The 15,572-nt window shown below is 56.8% G+C and overlaps 1 protein-coding gene across 1 annotated transcript in view; it reads right to left on the bottom strand.

Moving 5' to 3' along the window:
• Positions 1-11,062, bottom strand: part of SCNN1B (sodium channel epithelial 1 subunit beta) — a 47,674-nt gene extending 36,612 nt beyond the window's left edge. The window contains exon 1 of the mRNA XM_080680051.1: positions 10,914-11,062. The gene's annotated coding sequence lies outside the window, so the exon portion shown is untranslated. The remainder of the gene's footprint in view (positions 1-10,913) is intronic.
• Positions 11,063-15,572: the final 4,510 nt, after the last annotated feature.

The raw sequence follows: 15,572 nt of genomic DNA, 5'->3' as shown, positions 1-15,572 counted from the left end.
TGGTGTAGGACGGACCATCACTGCAATTCAGAAGCATGTCATCAAAAGGGGGACGGGCCCGAAAGGAAATGGCACCATGGATGGGGGATGGGGGAGGTCTGCGCTGGAAGCTTCCGAGACCCCTTTGGGTCAGGATCAGGGAGTGGCTGGCTCTTGCTGGAACCTCCTCCGTCCAGCGGAAAGGATCCTGCTCCCTGGCCTCTCCAGACCGGACAGATCACAGCTCCAGCTCTGAATTCCTAGCCCTGTCCCAGGCGAGAGCTGCCCTTCTCCTCCCTCTGCACCCTGGCTTCTTAGGAAGAAAGAAGGGCCCTTGAGTGGTCTCTCCAGTCCTGCTACAAGTCACTCTGTGCTGGCCCTCAGTGCTGTTCTCACGCTGGCTGCGCAGCACCTGCCCATCAACATTCAGAGCTGCCGGCAGCTCCAACCAAAAGCCCCGAGCGCTCCCCTTAACTGCTGCTCCCCTTGCCAGACTGCTCCCTTGTGTTTGTTTTGCTTTTATGATTTGAGCCAGGCCCAGGGCTTTATATGCACCTGCTCATGTGACCCTCATCGTCACCCTCTGAGGCAGGAACTGTGATCAGCCCCATTTTACAGACAAGGGCTCTGAGGTTCAGAGAAGTTATGTCACTTGACCAAAGTCACACAGCCAAAAAGTGTCAGAACTAAGAATCAAATTTGGGTCTTTCAGACTTTAGAGCCCAAACTCTTAGGGCAGGGGTCCTCAAACTACGGCCCGCGGGCCACATGCGGCCCACCCAGGACATTTATCCGGCCCGCCGGGTGCTGCTGCCTGTCCTGCTTAGCAGCCGACTTGTCCCAGGCCCGCAGTGTGCATAGGAATTTGTTCATAGTTTTTTTTTTTTTTAAAATATATTTTATTGATATTTTACAGAGAGGAAGGGAGAGGGATAGAGAGCTAGAAACATCGATGAGAGAGTAACACTGATCAGCTGCCTCCTGCACACCCCCCACCGGGGATGTGCCCGCAACCAAGGCACATGCCCTTGACCGGAATCGAACCCGGGACCCCTCAGTCCACAGGCCAACGCTCTATTCACTGAGCCTAACCGTTTTCGGCCATAGTTTTTTTTTTTTTAAACTATAGTCCGGCCCTCCAACGGTCTGAGGGACAGTGAACTGGCCCCCTGTTTAAAAAGTTTGAGGACCCCTGTTAGGGGATGGCGGTGCCCTGTTTTCTGGTCTGTTTTCCCATCTGCTGGTTGGACCTTGGGTCTGGGAAGTCACGTGGGTGTCCATGATATTGCTGCTGGGGATGATGGGGATGATGGGATGGCAGTGATGGTGGTGATGGTGACAGTGATGCTGATAGTGATGATGGGGATAATAGTGATGATGATGATGGTGAGGGTGATGATGGTGATGAAGGTGATGGTGGTGATGAATGTGGTAAAGATGATGATGGTGATGATGGTGATGAAGGTTATGGTGATGATGGTAATGATGGTGATGAAGGTGATGATGGTGGTGGTGGTGATGATGGTGATGATGATGCCGATCATGTACCTACTTGATAGGGTGATTGTGCAGATTAAATGAGATAACCATGCCTGTTATAGTAAGGACTCCATTAGCGTTGGCTCAGTGGGCTCCCTGTGCCCTGACCCCCAGAGAGGGTTCTCCTGCCTTGGAGTTTGTTAAATAAACCTTCCTGTTTAAACATGAGTGAAAGGTGTGGATCAGAGACAAGGAAGGGAAGGGTGGTGTGTTTCTCCTTTGACTCCTGCTTTTGGCTCAGCCTCCATTTCCTGCCAGCCTCGGTACCCAGCCATGGCCGAGGCTCTGTGGACGCCCGCTCCCAGGCCTCAGGGAGATGTGGGGGCTGGGAATCTGGTCTTGGAAGGTGAGGGGCTCTGCCCACAGCACATGCAAGCTGGGCTCTGGCCTGGCCTGTGTGATTAGGGTCTTCACCCACACACAACTCAGCACATCTGAGGGAGTGGACGCTGACACCTTCCAGGGGAGCCCAGGCCCGGGAGCCCGTCATGGAGCGAAACTCCCCACTGCTCTTCACGGTCCCCTTTCAGATGACACCCGGCAGTGAGTGGCGGGAGCAGAGTGGGCTCCGGTCAGACTGCTTGGGTTAGAATGTGTGCCGAGGCAAGCTGCTCAACCTCTCTGAGCCCGTCTCCATCTGCAACACGCAGACAATGCACAGCTGTTCCACGGGACTGTCGGAGGGGGACAGAGACCACGGGGACAGCGCGGTTTCTCCGCGTGTGAGCTGGAGAGTGCTTGTAGCCAACCTTCCCGAATGCAGGAAGAATCCCATGAAATAACACATCTGCCTGCCAGACTGCCTACACGTAAACGACACTGATGGTTATTGTTATTATTACTGCGGGAGAGAAAGCCGCGGCCTGTCAGCATTTATTTGAGGAACCGTATCAGACGCTGAGAGAAACCGAGGACACGCATCGCTGTGTGTGAGCAAACAAGGCAACAGGCAGTGGCCACGCCTCCTCGAAGGAACGCACTGTGGCAGCGAGAGGCCTTCAGACAACTGGACCCTAAGGTTCAACAGGACACAGCTCCCCACCGGAGGCCAGGCCCCTGGGGCCCAGTGGGAGTTGAGGAGTCGGAACGGGGTGAAGAGTGGGTCTCAGGGGAGGTGCTGAGAGCCGTGGCTGGCTCACCACTGTGTCTCAGTGCCCAGCCTGCTGCTGGCACTCATCCATCCATCCATCCATCCATCCTTCATTCATTCATTCACTCACTCATTCAACAAAGATTCGTTCAGTGTTGCTGGGAGGTGGTGGGGCTGCAGAGTGAAGCAGTGAGCGCAGCAGTGAGAAAAGCCCGCCTCTAGCAGTTTCCCTTCCTGTGAACTGGTTCCGCAGGCAGCCTCCGGGAAACTCCCTAAGTAACCCTACGGCTGGGGCGTGCCCGTGCCCCTCCAGGTTTTGCCTTCTGTGCCTAATGCCCCATCATCCTTTGGCCAGGGTGTCATCTGTCGTCTGGTGTCGGAGGAGTTGGACAGGCTCTTGCACCAACAGGCCGCAAGGTGCAAACCAGTGCGCTTTCCACTCAACTGACATCACCCTCCCCGGACACACGCCAGGCCCTGACTGCCATCTTCCACGTTCCCTGAACTCCACAGGTGGAGGTGTTTGTGTCTTTCCAGCCCGGCCTCCCTCCCATGCCCCACCCTCATCTTTCCCCCAGCCGGCAAGGACATTCCGCAGTTAATCAGAGCAGTGAGGAGGGGGGCCAGGGACTGGGTGGGGGTCAGTTACCTGCTGGCCATGAGCTCAGGGGCGGTGCACTGAGCTTGCTGACACCTCACCAGGTCCCGAGGGAGGGACCAGCACTGTCCCCAGTCCACAGTTGGGGCTCAGAGGTTCAGCATCCCCGCCAGTCACACAGAGCTGAGCTCCAACTCTAGCCTGTCTGACTCCCAAACTCTTAATTGTTAACGCAAACCACCTGTCGAGGAAAATTATGGAATCTGGGGATTACTAATAAAACCCCTATACCTTGGCAGTAGTTCTTTGGGGACCAGAATTGTTTCCCCAGGGACCACTCCCCTCTCCCCTGCCCAATAAATGGCCCCTTCTTTCATTAGGGAGCACGGGCCCTGTGCCAGGCACACTTCTAAACATTTCAACCCTCACACCCTCCCCCCCCCCCCCCCCCCCCCGCCCTGGCAATGTCTAAAACAGTCTTTCAAAGGAGCTTCAGGTCCACAGCCTCAGGCCCCGAAGGTTCCCTGGGGCCTCTCTCACTGACCAGCTTCCCCAAAGCCTCTGTCCAAATTCTTCTCCCTCCCAGGCAAACCACGGAGAAAGGTGATCCCTCCTAAGTCAGGGGTGGTGCCTTTCAGCCAGGAAAATCAACAAATTCCACACGCAGACAGGGCGGGGGAGCCACAGCAGAGTTCAGGAATCAACTTGGGGTGAGAGGAGCTTGTTTTGGGACCTTGCAGCCTAGCCCCTGCTCAGACCCTTGGTGGAGCCAGATCAGACGCAGCTCCTGAAGGAGGGTGCCTCTGGCTGCCTGGACCTTAGCCCTCCTTCCAGACCTCGGCTGGGCAGTGAGTCCCTGAACATCAGGAGCGAGCAAGGCTGCCTGAATGTCCTGGGGTCTGAATGTCAGGGCTCCTGAGGCCCCAGCCTCCAAATCCTCAGTTAGGGAGGCACAGGGGAGGGGGAGTAAGTGGGGGCTGAATTCACATTCTATAGTTATAACTGTGTGAGTTATAACAATATGACTCACAAGTCCATGAACCCTTCAGAGCCTCCATCTCTTACTACCTCCATCAGCGGGCACCCCTTACCTATTGCAGCCTCCCCAAACCACCTGCCACCCCAGGGAACGCCTCCAGGTTCAGCTTGGCCCCATGACTATGTCTTGTTTTCCTTACGGTAAAAAGGAAATTCCTTTTTAAAAAACAAAATGGCTAAGACTTTCAGGCTTATTTCAAGTTAATTTAACAAACATTTACTCAGGACTTACTGTGTGCCAGGCACTGTTCTAAGCACTTGACACATTTTAAAACATCCCTAATGAGGTGAGAATTTGTATCATCTCAAGATTACAGATGAAAAAAAACAAGCACAGAGAGGTTAAGTAATTTGCCTGCGGTCACACAGCTAAGTGACAGCCAGGATCCAATTGCTCTCTAGGATAGCAGGCTCCAGGTTAAGAATTGCAGCACCTTTTGTGTATTCCCAACAGCCAAGAAATTTTTGTTTGACACTACAGTTTGTAATTTACATTATGGAAACACATAGTGTTTTAACTTTGCAAATACAAAGTGATATAAAAATACAGATGATGCGTTTACAAACTCCCTTGACACCTGCCCCACGTGAATCTGCTGGTCTTAATATTTGGTCCCATGGCTATTCTAGCCTCGCTCCTATCCTAATCCTGACCTTAGAACAGTCCCAGGACGCAGAGCAAGGGCTTCGCATGGACCACGTTATGGAACCCTTGCAGGATGCCCGTGAGCCGGGTGCTCTCTCCCAGCCCCATCTGCAGCAGGAAGACAGGCTTAGAGATCGGCTCACTCTTGCTCTAAAGTACACACAGCTGGGAAGTGGCAGGGCCAACTACCAGACCCAGGCGATCTGATATCACAGCTCCTACTTTTTTTTTTGGTCATCCCTAAATGTTTCCATTGTGGCAAAATATACAACATAACATTGACCACTTAAACCATTTTTAAGTGTACTTTTCAGTGGTATTAAGCGCATTCACATTGTTGTGCAACCATCACCGCCATCCATCTCCAGAACTTCTTCATCTTCCTGACACCATGAAACGCCACACCCATTAAACACGAACCCCCGATGCCCCCTTCCCCAGCCCCTGGTCACCTCTATTCCACTGTTCCTCTGAATCTTCCTTGTCTAGGTACCTCATGTAAGTGGCATCACAAAGTATTTGTTCTTTTGTGCCTTCCTTTTAAAAATTTAATTCATTTTTTTTAATTTGAAAGCATAATATGTAATTTGGGTGGTGATCTTCTCTCTAACTTCATGATTGCTTTGAATAAAGCGAAAGATGTGTGTGGCTGGATGATGTAACTATAATGTAATAAACATATGGATGAAAAACATCTAAAGGGCACCCAATTGTGTGCAGTGAAAAGCAATCCTCCTTTTCACTGAAGATCAAAGCAACCACTCTCAGCAGCTTCCAGGCTGTCCCCCAGACTCTAATGTGCGCACATAACTGTATACATTACATGCCTGTGGAGGCCCTTTCAGTGCACACACAGACACACACACACACGCAGACACACACACACACACACATAGACACAGACACACACACAGACGCACACACACACATGCAGACACACACGCAGACACACACAGACACACACAGAGACACACATGCAGACACACACAGACACACACGCAGACACACACACACAGACGCAGATACACACACACAGACACAGACACACAGACACAGACACACACATGCAGACGCAGACACACACACAGTCGCAGACACACACACACACACACGCAGACGCAGACACCTACACACACACACAGATGCAGACGCAGACACACACACGCAGACGCAGACACCTACACACACACACACAGACGCAGACACACACACGCAGACAGACACACACATGCAGACGCAGACACACACACACAGTCACAGACACACACACACACACACGCAGACGCAGACACCTACACACACACACACACACACACACACACACAGATGCAGACAGCACAGCTGGGAGAGGACTTCACATCTGTTCTTCCAGAGCCTGCTCTCCTTCGCAGGGCCGCATCACCTTCTCCCGCGTGGCTGTGCCCACAGTGTTGGTTCTGCTGGGGGATGTGTGGACAGCGTGTCATTGCTTGCTCTCACATGCACGCCACCTGGTCCTGGCACGCTGTGCTCAGCCCTAGAGGTGGAAGGGCAGTGTCCCGAGGATGCCCCGAGGTTGCCCGGCTTGTGCTCCGCTGCAGGGCGGGAGCCTGGCTCCCCGCACGGCCGCCTGTGCTCTGGTGGTGGGAGACGATTCCATGTGGCTCTGAGCATTTCTTGTTTTCATCTGTTTGTATTCAATTTGTTCTCCTTTCTAAGTGAACAGCCAAGTCCTATCCTTCACTCTATTTTTTTTTTTCTGTTTTGGATGGGGTGGTTGGTCTTAGATTTGCCAGAGCTCTTTACCCAGGATATTAACTTTGTCATACAAGTGGCAAGTATTGGTATTCGTTTGATGTGCCTGGGTTTATGGGTGTTTTTGGTTTTGGTTGTGCAGAAAGTATTAATTTTTATGTCGGCAAACCTAGCAACTTTGACCATGCACCCACCCGTGGGGCTGTGCAGCTCCTTGCTCCCGACAGAGCTTGGAGGGGCCTGCTTCTCCCCCGGAGGCCCTCTGGCAGCTGCGAATGTCCCCAGCCTGGACGCACCTCCTTGCACTGGACCCGGGACCTCCTCAGTGGTCCTCAGTGCAGAGCCATGGGCACACCCCCTGCCCAGGACTAGCCTGGACACACAGCCTCATGGGAGTCCGGAGAAGAGACTGCCCCACAGCCCCAGGCCGGACGGCCCCAAATAACAAGCTTTTTGTAGGGCGATGAGTCCTCAGAAATCTCAAGATGAGCGAACTGGGGGCTGCAAGCATAGGAAGGAGAGCAACTTCTAAAGCATGGCCCCCGGGACTCCCCGCCCGTGACCTCCCGTCCGTATGAAAAGGCCCGTGCAGCCCCGGAGCAGGGAGCTTTGCTGAGGACAGAATTCTCCCCATTCAGCTCCCCTCTAGGGAGGTGGGTGCGGGGCCGGAGAGCTCATCTGAAGGCTTCCTCTAGGCCAGCGACTACAACGTTAGGGAGCACGAGGCCCACCCGGAGGGCAGGGCCCAGGGCAGGTTGTGGGCCCCCCCACGCCTCTGATTCCGAGGTCGAGGGCGAGTCTGCGACCTGCATGTCTAACATGCTCCGGGTGACAGGTGATGGACGCTGAGGCAGCTGACCCAGGGGCCACACTCAGAGACCCTCTGGCCCAGGTCACGCCCCGCCCCTCCCCCGTCTGAGGCTGGGCAGGGGTGTGAGAGGCTGAGGGGCCTCATTCCAATCACAATAACCACAGCGACCACTATGCTCCAGGGACTGTGCTTGGCTGTGTGCTTCACTCGCTCATCTGGTGCTCACAGTCAACCTCTGCAGGTTTCACGGGTCCTGTCTCCACTTTACACTGAGAAAACTGAGGTTCAGAGAGGGGGCCTGGCCTTCAGAATCACACAGACCTGGGGTCTGACCCCAGCTCTGCCATTGACCCACTGTGTGGGCTCTTGGGCAAGCAACTCACCCTCCCTGAGCCTCTGTCTAACTCAAAATTGGGGATCACAAACCCCATTCCCAGCGGCACATGAGGGCTACAGGGGTGGTGATTATAAGAGCATCTGCACAAAATAAGTGCACAAGAAATGTGCACCCTCTTTTTTATTTCAGAGAGGAAGGGAGAGGGCGAGAGAGAGAGAAACATCAATGATGAGAGAGAATCATCAATCGGCTGCCTCCTGCACACCCCACACTGGGCATTGAGCCCTGAACTCAGGCATGTGTCCTTGTCCAGGAATCGAACCGTGTCCTCCTGATTCATAGGTCAACGCTCAACTGCTGAGTGTCGCCAGCCGGCTGTGCATCCCTCTTCCTGCCAGAAGCCCATCATGATTTCAGTACCTCTCTGTCTGCCCAGACCCGTCTTCCTGCCTCTCCCTACACGCTCACAGCTGCACTGGGCTGCTTGGCACCCCTAAACATGTGTCGCCTGGCCACACCTCCAGGCCTTTGTAAAGGTTATTTCTGGGTGCAAATGCCGTTTTCACTCTACTGCTCCAGAGAAACTCATATTCACCCTTCAAAACCCACTTTAGAAGTCCCCTCCTCTTTGTAGCTTTCCTTGAAATGTGTCTTCTTCCTGTCCTTGGGCAGAAAAATATCTAGGATTGCAGCCTCTGATTTGAAGAAGGAGCTCAAAGTGTTCCTTTCCCCCCTCCCTTCTTTCTTCCTTTGCTTGTGTTTCCACAGCATTTTATATGGAGTGCAATTTGGAGCACACACTATCAGGCAGCCAGCACCACCATGATTAGCACCAGCATCAGTCCTTAGTGTGGCCCGTGCACCAGGCCCCGCTCTCAGAGGGTTAGGGCGCTGACTTACATAGTGCCTAACGTAACCCTGTGAGACATGCCACTTACTACCCATATTTCACATATAGGAAAATGGAGTCACAAAAATGCTAAATAACTTGCCTTAGACCACACAACACGCGTGTGCCAGAGTGGGGTGCAGAGCTGGCGGTGGTTCTGGGTGTTGACTTTCACACGGTGTGCCAGTGCTGCTCTTTAAGAATGAGGGGCGGGCCCGTGGGGACAAGGGCACCATGGAGGGTCTGGAGGGCGCCTGCCCATCCCAGGGGGAAGCCCATGTTGGGCCTGGAGTTGTCAGCTTTCCTGATTCTCTTTTCTCAAGAGGATCCAGAAATACGGGGTTTTTCTGGATCCTCTTGAGAAACCTCACCCTCAGAGCCACTCAGCCCTCAGGATTCCCTGCGTGCACGGCACTGTGGACGAGGCCCCACAGGGTGGCTCTGTGCGTCACCCCACCCCGGGGCCATTGCTGGGCCTGCCCTGCCCAGGCCAAGAGTTCTTGCTCACCGAGTGCCGACCATGCTCTACACGCCGTGCTTCTTCTTCCCACAGACCCCCCTACAGTTCCTATGTCACCACCCGCTCACAGATGAGCAAGCTGGGCTGAGGCAGGGAAGGGGACTGCCCAGCTGAGGAGGGCGGGGCTGGGGTTGGGATTCAAGCATCTCTGATTCCAGCTGTTCTCCACAGCTGTCATGGGGCATGCCAGCCCATGTTGGATGGCCCTGGCACCCACTCCAGGGTATCACACTCTCCTCACAGCCTAGACCTGATAGGTCTGTGGGACACCAGCAGGACCCTGGACACTCCTGTCTGTGGCCATGGTGCCCAACTCCTCTGTCTGCCATTGGAGAGTGGGGGTAACATGGGGAGCATCTAAAGAGAAGCCCTGGGCCCATCCCTATGGGGACTCTGCCCACTGGGGCCTGGACAGGCAGAGCTTGTGGCCTGGCTGTCTCAGGTCTTTGGGCTTAGCGGGGACCACAGCTAGAGGGGGGTCCTTGTCCACAGCCGGACAGGTGCACATACATGCTCCTGTGCATGTGCAGTGCACACATGTATGAACATGTGCACGTATCTAGGCCAGGGGCACACACACATGTGTTATGCGTGTGTGCATACATGTGTGTGCATACATGTGTGTGTGCAATGAGATGAGGAGACTTTGAACCCCAAATTCAGATCCTGTGAAGTTAGTTTAGGACATGGAGCAAAGAACTCGTATTCAACCCAGGGGCACCAATTTATACAAAAGGCTGAAATAGAAACCAGTCCCTCCGTTTTTGTGACCTAAACGCCCATCAGGACGCATGGCCAGGTGGAAGCCTATGCAGCAGTTGAGATAAATGAGCTACATTTGCAAGCAACATGGACAGCTCTCAAGGAAGCGATAACGGGGCGAGGAAGCCCAATCGCCGAATGCACCGCCAGTTCACACACCAAGTTCTGGAGCGGTTCCCTTCGGGGCAGGGGCTGGCAGGTTATAGCTAAAGGAGGGTGGATCCAGGCATTCCTCGTGGACTCACTCAGTCGGTAGGAAGGCTGGGACACCGGGATGCCTAGATCTGGGGGAGCCTTCATACAGCCCCCCACCTGAGGGCTCCTTGGCAGAGATGGAGTGGGGGTGCTGCGGTGCTTCCTACGGATGGCAGAAGTTTGCTGCGTCTTACCTGAACTTCTCCATGCCTCAGTTTCCCCGTTGCGCCACAGGGGGAAGGTCCCCGCTCCATGCTGCGCACCCTCTGTTCCCAACTTCTCCCCGGCCCCCCAAGTCACAGCGATGTGACGCTCTCCGGACGGACCCCTCGGCGAGGGCAGGCAGGGGCTGGGCCCGCCTCCTCCCCGCCCTCCCGGGGCACTGGGAGAGCACACCCGCGTCTCAGCGGCTCGCAGGCGGCTCGGCGGGGCTTCCCGGTTCAAACCTGGGCAGCTGGGGTCCCGCGGCTCCCCGCCCTCCGCCGCGCCGTGCAGCGCTCCCGCGGGACCGCGGCCAGGAAGGCGCCGGCATGCCGTGTGGGTGAGCCGCTCACCCCAACAAATCCGCGCTGCGCTGCGCTGCGCCTCGCCGGGTCCGTGCCCCGGTGTCGCCTGGTCACCCTCCTGAACCACGCGTCCCGCGCCCCTCATTCGCGGGGCTCGTCTCAGCCCGCAGGGCTCCCCTGCCTCGAGGCGGGGTCCCCAATGCCCAGGCGCCCCGTCTGAGAAACTGCGGCCGGGGCCGCGGAGGGCGCATGGGGGGATGCCATCCTACCTGTCGCGTCCTCGCGGCGGCTGGCGGCTGGCGGCGGCGGAGTGGGGCTGGAGCGCCGGGACCGGCGCAGGGCAGGCGCGGGGCGGGGAAGCCGGGAGCGCCCGCGGGCGGAGCTTGGCGGCGCCCAGGCCGGGCCACCCGCACCGGCCCGCCTCCCGGCAGCCTCCCTCGGGCCCACTTTCCCCCTCCCTCCCACTAAGCTCGGTCCCGCACGCCACATCCACACACACCCCATACCCGCCCCGAACGCGCAACGCGCACATCCATTCTGCCGCCGCAGCCGGACGCCCACGCGTGCCACAGCGATGCACACAGAGTCCCTCCCCCGCGCGTCCCCAGAGACCACGGTCCCACAGTCCCCGGAGGCTCATCACAGGCCACTTACAACGCTCCACCCCGCCCGGCGACCGCGCCCTTCACGCACAGCCTGGTCAGCGGGCGGGTGGGTGCCTCAGGGGAACCGGCTCCTGCAGCTGATTCCCCAGAAGTGTCCCTGTGTCTCCCCCCACCTCTGTGTTAGGAACTCAAACAGCCGCCCTGGCAGTGTGCCTCCGGGCCCTCCAGAGCCCCGCCTCAGCCCCTGCTGCCGGCCCACCCTTCCCTCTGAATCACTTCTCCCTTCCCTCTCTTCTCTGCATCAGCTCAAGGTTCCAACGGTCCTTTCAGCCACTTTCTTGCCAATGTCTGTCACACGTGGGTTTTCATGTCCCTTGTGCACGGAAACCCACAGCTGTCAGCCTTCTCCATCCTGCCATTGAGGGGCTACTCCTTTTCACTCGTTGCTGTAACAAACGACCACAATGTGCTGCTGGGGACCCGCGGGTGAGGGACTCTATGCATATTGTTGTGGCACGTGTGGGTGTCCGGCTGTGGGGAACCAGGGGGAGCTGGGGTGGGTGGTGGTAGGGCAGGACTGGGGACTGGTAAGCAGGCAGAAGGCAGACCTCTTGTTCCCGTGGTGCCCGCCCCCCCCCCCCCCCCCCCCCACACACACACACAGGCTCTGATCGCCTGATGGCGAAGGGGGAATCACGGAGAACCAGGTGGTGACGGGGCAGGACTGGGGACTGGCAAGTGGGCGCAAGGCCCTGATGGCAGGCTAGGCCTAGGGACCCTACCTGTGCATGATTTTGTGCGCTGGGCCTCTAGTCCTATATAATAAAGAGGTAATATGCAAATTAACCCTCACAAAGATGGCTGCCTACGACCAGGCTGGCAGGGGGGTTAGTGAGGGACGACCAGGCTGGCGGGGCTGGGGGCAGTTGGGGGTGACCAGGCTGTCAGGGAGGGGGCAGTTGGGGGCGACCTGGCTGGCAGCAGGGGCCAGTTAGGGGTGACCAAGTAGGCAGGCAGGTGAGCAATTAGGAGCTGGTGGTCCAGGATTGTGAGAGGGATGTCCTACTGCCGGAATCAGGCCCAAACTGGCAGTCGGATATCTCCTGAGGGGTCCCGGATTGGAGAGGGTGCAGGCTGGGCTGAGGAAATGCTCCCCCCACCCTTGCAAGAATTTCATGCACCAGGCCTCTAGTATATAACAAAAGCCTAATATGCTAAGTGTCTGGTCATCTGGTGACCTGTCAACTGTTCAACCAATCAAAGCGTAATATGCTAATGATATACTAAGGTCGCTCAACCTCTCCCTATGATGTGCACTGACCACCAGGGGGCAGACAGTCAACTGGTCAACCAGTTGCTCTGATGTGCACTGCCCACTGGGGGGCAGACACTCCGACCAGTAGGTTAGCTTGCTGCTGGGGTCTGGCCAATCAGGACTGGGCAAGATGGGGCCAGACATGCCCTGGAGCCCTTCTGCAGTCCCTCCCCAGCCCTGATCTTGCACTGGTGGGGTCCCTCAGACTGGCCTTCACCCTCTTGCAATCTGGACCCGTTGGGGGATGTCAGAGAGCCAGTTTTGGCCCAATCCCACAGGCCACTCCCCTTGGGAGGGCACCAGACACAAGGCTCATGGCTGGTGAGTGCTGCTGCAGTAGCACGAGCCTCTCCCAGTCGGGACTGATTGGGCATTGGGCGCAAGCAGGCATAGTGGGGCCAGGATGAGTGGGAGCGGCAGGTAGGAGTTCCAGGTGATGTTGGACTGCGGGTTTCAGCCTGATCCCTGCAGGCCATCAAAAGGGACCTCACCTGTGCACAAATTCGTGCACCGGGCCTCTAGTAAATGTGTAAACCTCTACAAGTAAAAAGAAGTTAATTGTCATTATTTTTAGTAGGGAACTAGAGGCCCAGTGCATGAAATTCGTGCACTGGTAGGGTCCCTAGCAGCTGCCGGCTACCGGCCGGGTACTCCTTCCCTTCCCCTGGCCGCCTGCCCCCCGCTGCTGCCACTGGTCACCACCTGCGAGGTCCAATTGCTCCACCGATTGCCCCCCCTCCACTGCTGCTGCTGGTTGCCCTGCAATTGAATCAGCAGAGCCTCAGGCCCCTGCCTGGCTCCCTCAGAGCCTGGGAGCCAGGTGGCAGCGGGGTTATTGGATTGGCAGGGTGATCAGCCCCTGCCTGGTGACCAGTGGCTCATACCTGCCTTCGCCTGGCACCACCCACTCACCTGCTCCACCATCCCGCCCTGGTCCTGCTCTCATTGGGGCCCATCGGGGCCTGCAGCACCTCCATTGCTGCCTGCTGCCAGTGCCACGTCGCCAACGCCCACCATATTCTGCTTGCCCCCTGGTGGTCAGTGCATGTCATAGCAAGTGGTCGAACTCCCCGCAGAACTCCGTGTCGAGGGGACAATTTGCATATTGGGCTTTTATAGAGGCCCGATGCACAAAAATTCGTGCAAGAATAGACCTTCCTTCCCCTGGCTGCCGGCACGGGCTTCCCTCTGGCACCCAGGACCTGGGCTGCTTCACTCCAGCTGCTGCCAAGCACCCGGGACCTGGGCTGCTTTGCTCCAGCTGCTGCCAGGCACCCGGGACCCAGGCTGCTTTGCTCCTGCCACTGCCAGGCATCTGGGACTGGGGCTGCTTCACTCCAGCCGCCACCGCCACCCACCGGGGGCGTGCTCTGAGCTGCTCCGCAGCTGCTCGGAGCACACTCCCACCCCTGGTGTGTGTCCGCTGGGGCTGGGGGCGGCACGCAGTTCCCTCCCGCCCATCTGCGTATGCAGCTCCTCCTGATGCAGCCTCCTCCTGAGCTGGTCGTGACCATTATGGTGTCCCAGCCTAATTTGCATATTACCCCCCCTCTCTATATATATAATAAAATGTGAAATGTTTATTCAATGAAATACTATGCAGCACTGAACAAGAAACATATCCCATATATGTATATGGATGTTCATAAACTTCAAAATCATGAGGGAAAAAAGCAAGAGGTTGGAATAATAATGAGAGCAAACACTTTTGTAGTGCTTACTCTGAAATGCTGTTGTAGGCACTTACCTTAAAACTCAGAATAACCTATGGGATAGGTACCAGGATCACTCATATTTTATTGGCGATGAAACTGGGGCACAGAGAGGTTGAATAACTTGCCCAAGGCCACACAACTAGGAAGCATCAGAGTCGGGATTCGAACCCTGGTGGCAGTCTTAAGCCAGAGCCTTACATGCAGCCGATGAATTTGTACAGTCTGAATTATTTCACGTAAAAATTTAAAGAACATAAAACAATTACATATTCTGTAAAAATATTATAATTAAATATTATAGAGGCCTGGTGCACAAAATTCGTGCACGGGGGTGGGGGGCGGTGTCTCTCAGCCCAGCCTGCACCCTGTCCAATCTGGGACCCCTTGAGGGATGTCCAACTGCCCGTTTAGGCCCAATCCCACCAGGATTGGGACTAAATGGGCAGTCGGACATCCCTCTCACAATCCAGGACTGCTGGCTCTCAACTGCTCACCTGCCTGCCTGCCTGATTGCCCCTAACTGCTTCTGCCTGCCAGCCTGATCACACGCTAACCACTCCCCTGCCAGCCGGATCGACGCCTAACTGCTCCCCTGCTGGCCCGATTACCCCTAACTGCCCTCCCCTGCTGGCCCAGTCACCCCTAACTGCCCTCCCTTGCCAGCCTGGTCACCCCTAACTGCCCTCTCCTGCTGGCCTGGTTCCCTCCAACTGCCCTCCCCTGCAGACCTGGTCCCCCCCAAGTGCCCTCCCCTGCAGGCCTGGTTGCCCCCAACTGCCCTCCCCTGCAGGCCTGGTCCCCCCGCAGCTGTCCTCCTCTGCCAGCCTGGTCACCCCTAACTGCCCTCTCCTGCTGGCCTGGTTCCCTCCAACTGCCCGCCCCTGCAGGCCTGGTCCCCGCCAAGTGCCCTCCCCTGCAGGCCTGGTTGCCCCCAACTGCCCTCCCCTGCATGCCTGGGTCCCCCCCACCTGCCCTCCCCTGCAGGCCTGGTCCCCCCCAAGTGCCCTCCCCTGCAGGCCTTGTTGCCCCCAACTGCCCTCCCCTGCAGGCCTGGGTCCCCCCCAACTGCCCTCCCCTTCAGGCCTGGTCCCCCCCAGCTGCCCTCCCCTGCAGGCCTGGTCCCCCCACAAGTGCCCTCCTCTGCAGGCCTTGTTGCCCCCAACTGCCCTACCCTGCAGGCCTGGGTTCCCCCCAACTGCCCTCCCCTTCAGGCCTGGTCCCCCCAGCTGCCCTCCCCTGCAGGCCTGGGTCCCCCCCAACTGCCCTCCCCTGCAGGCCTGGGTCCCCCCAAAC

Source organism: Plecotus auritus (genome assembly GCF_963455305.1).
Source record: "Plecotus auritus genome assembly, chromosome: 7".
Lineage (NCBI taxonomy): Eukaryota > Metazoa > Chordata > Mammalia > Chiroptera > Vespertilionidae > Plecotus > Plecotus auritus.
Note: the sequence above shows the minus strand (reverse complement) of the source record. Positions and strands in the feature narration are given on the sequence as shown.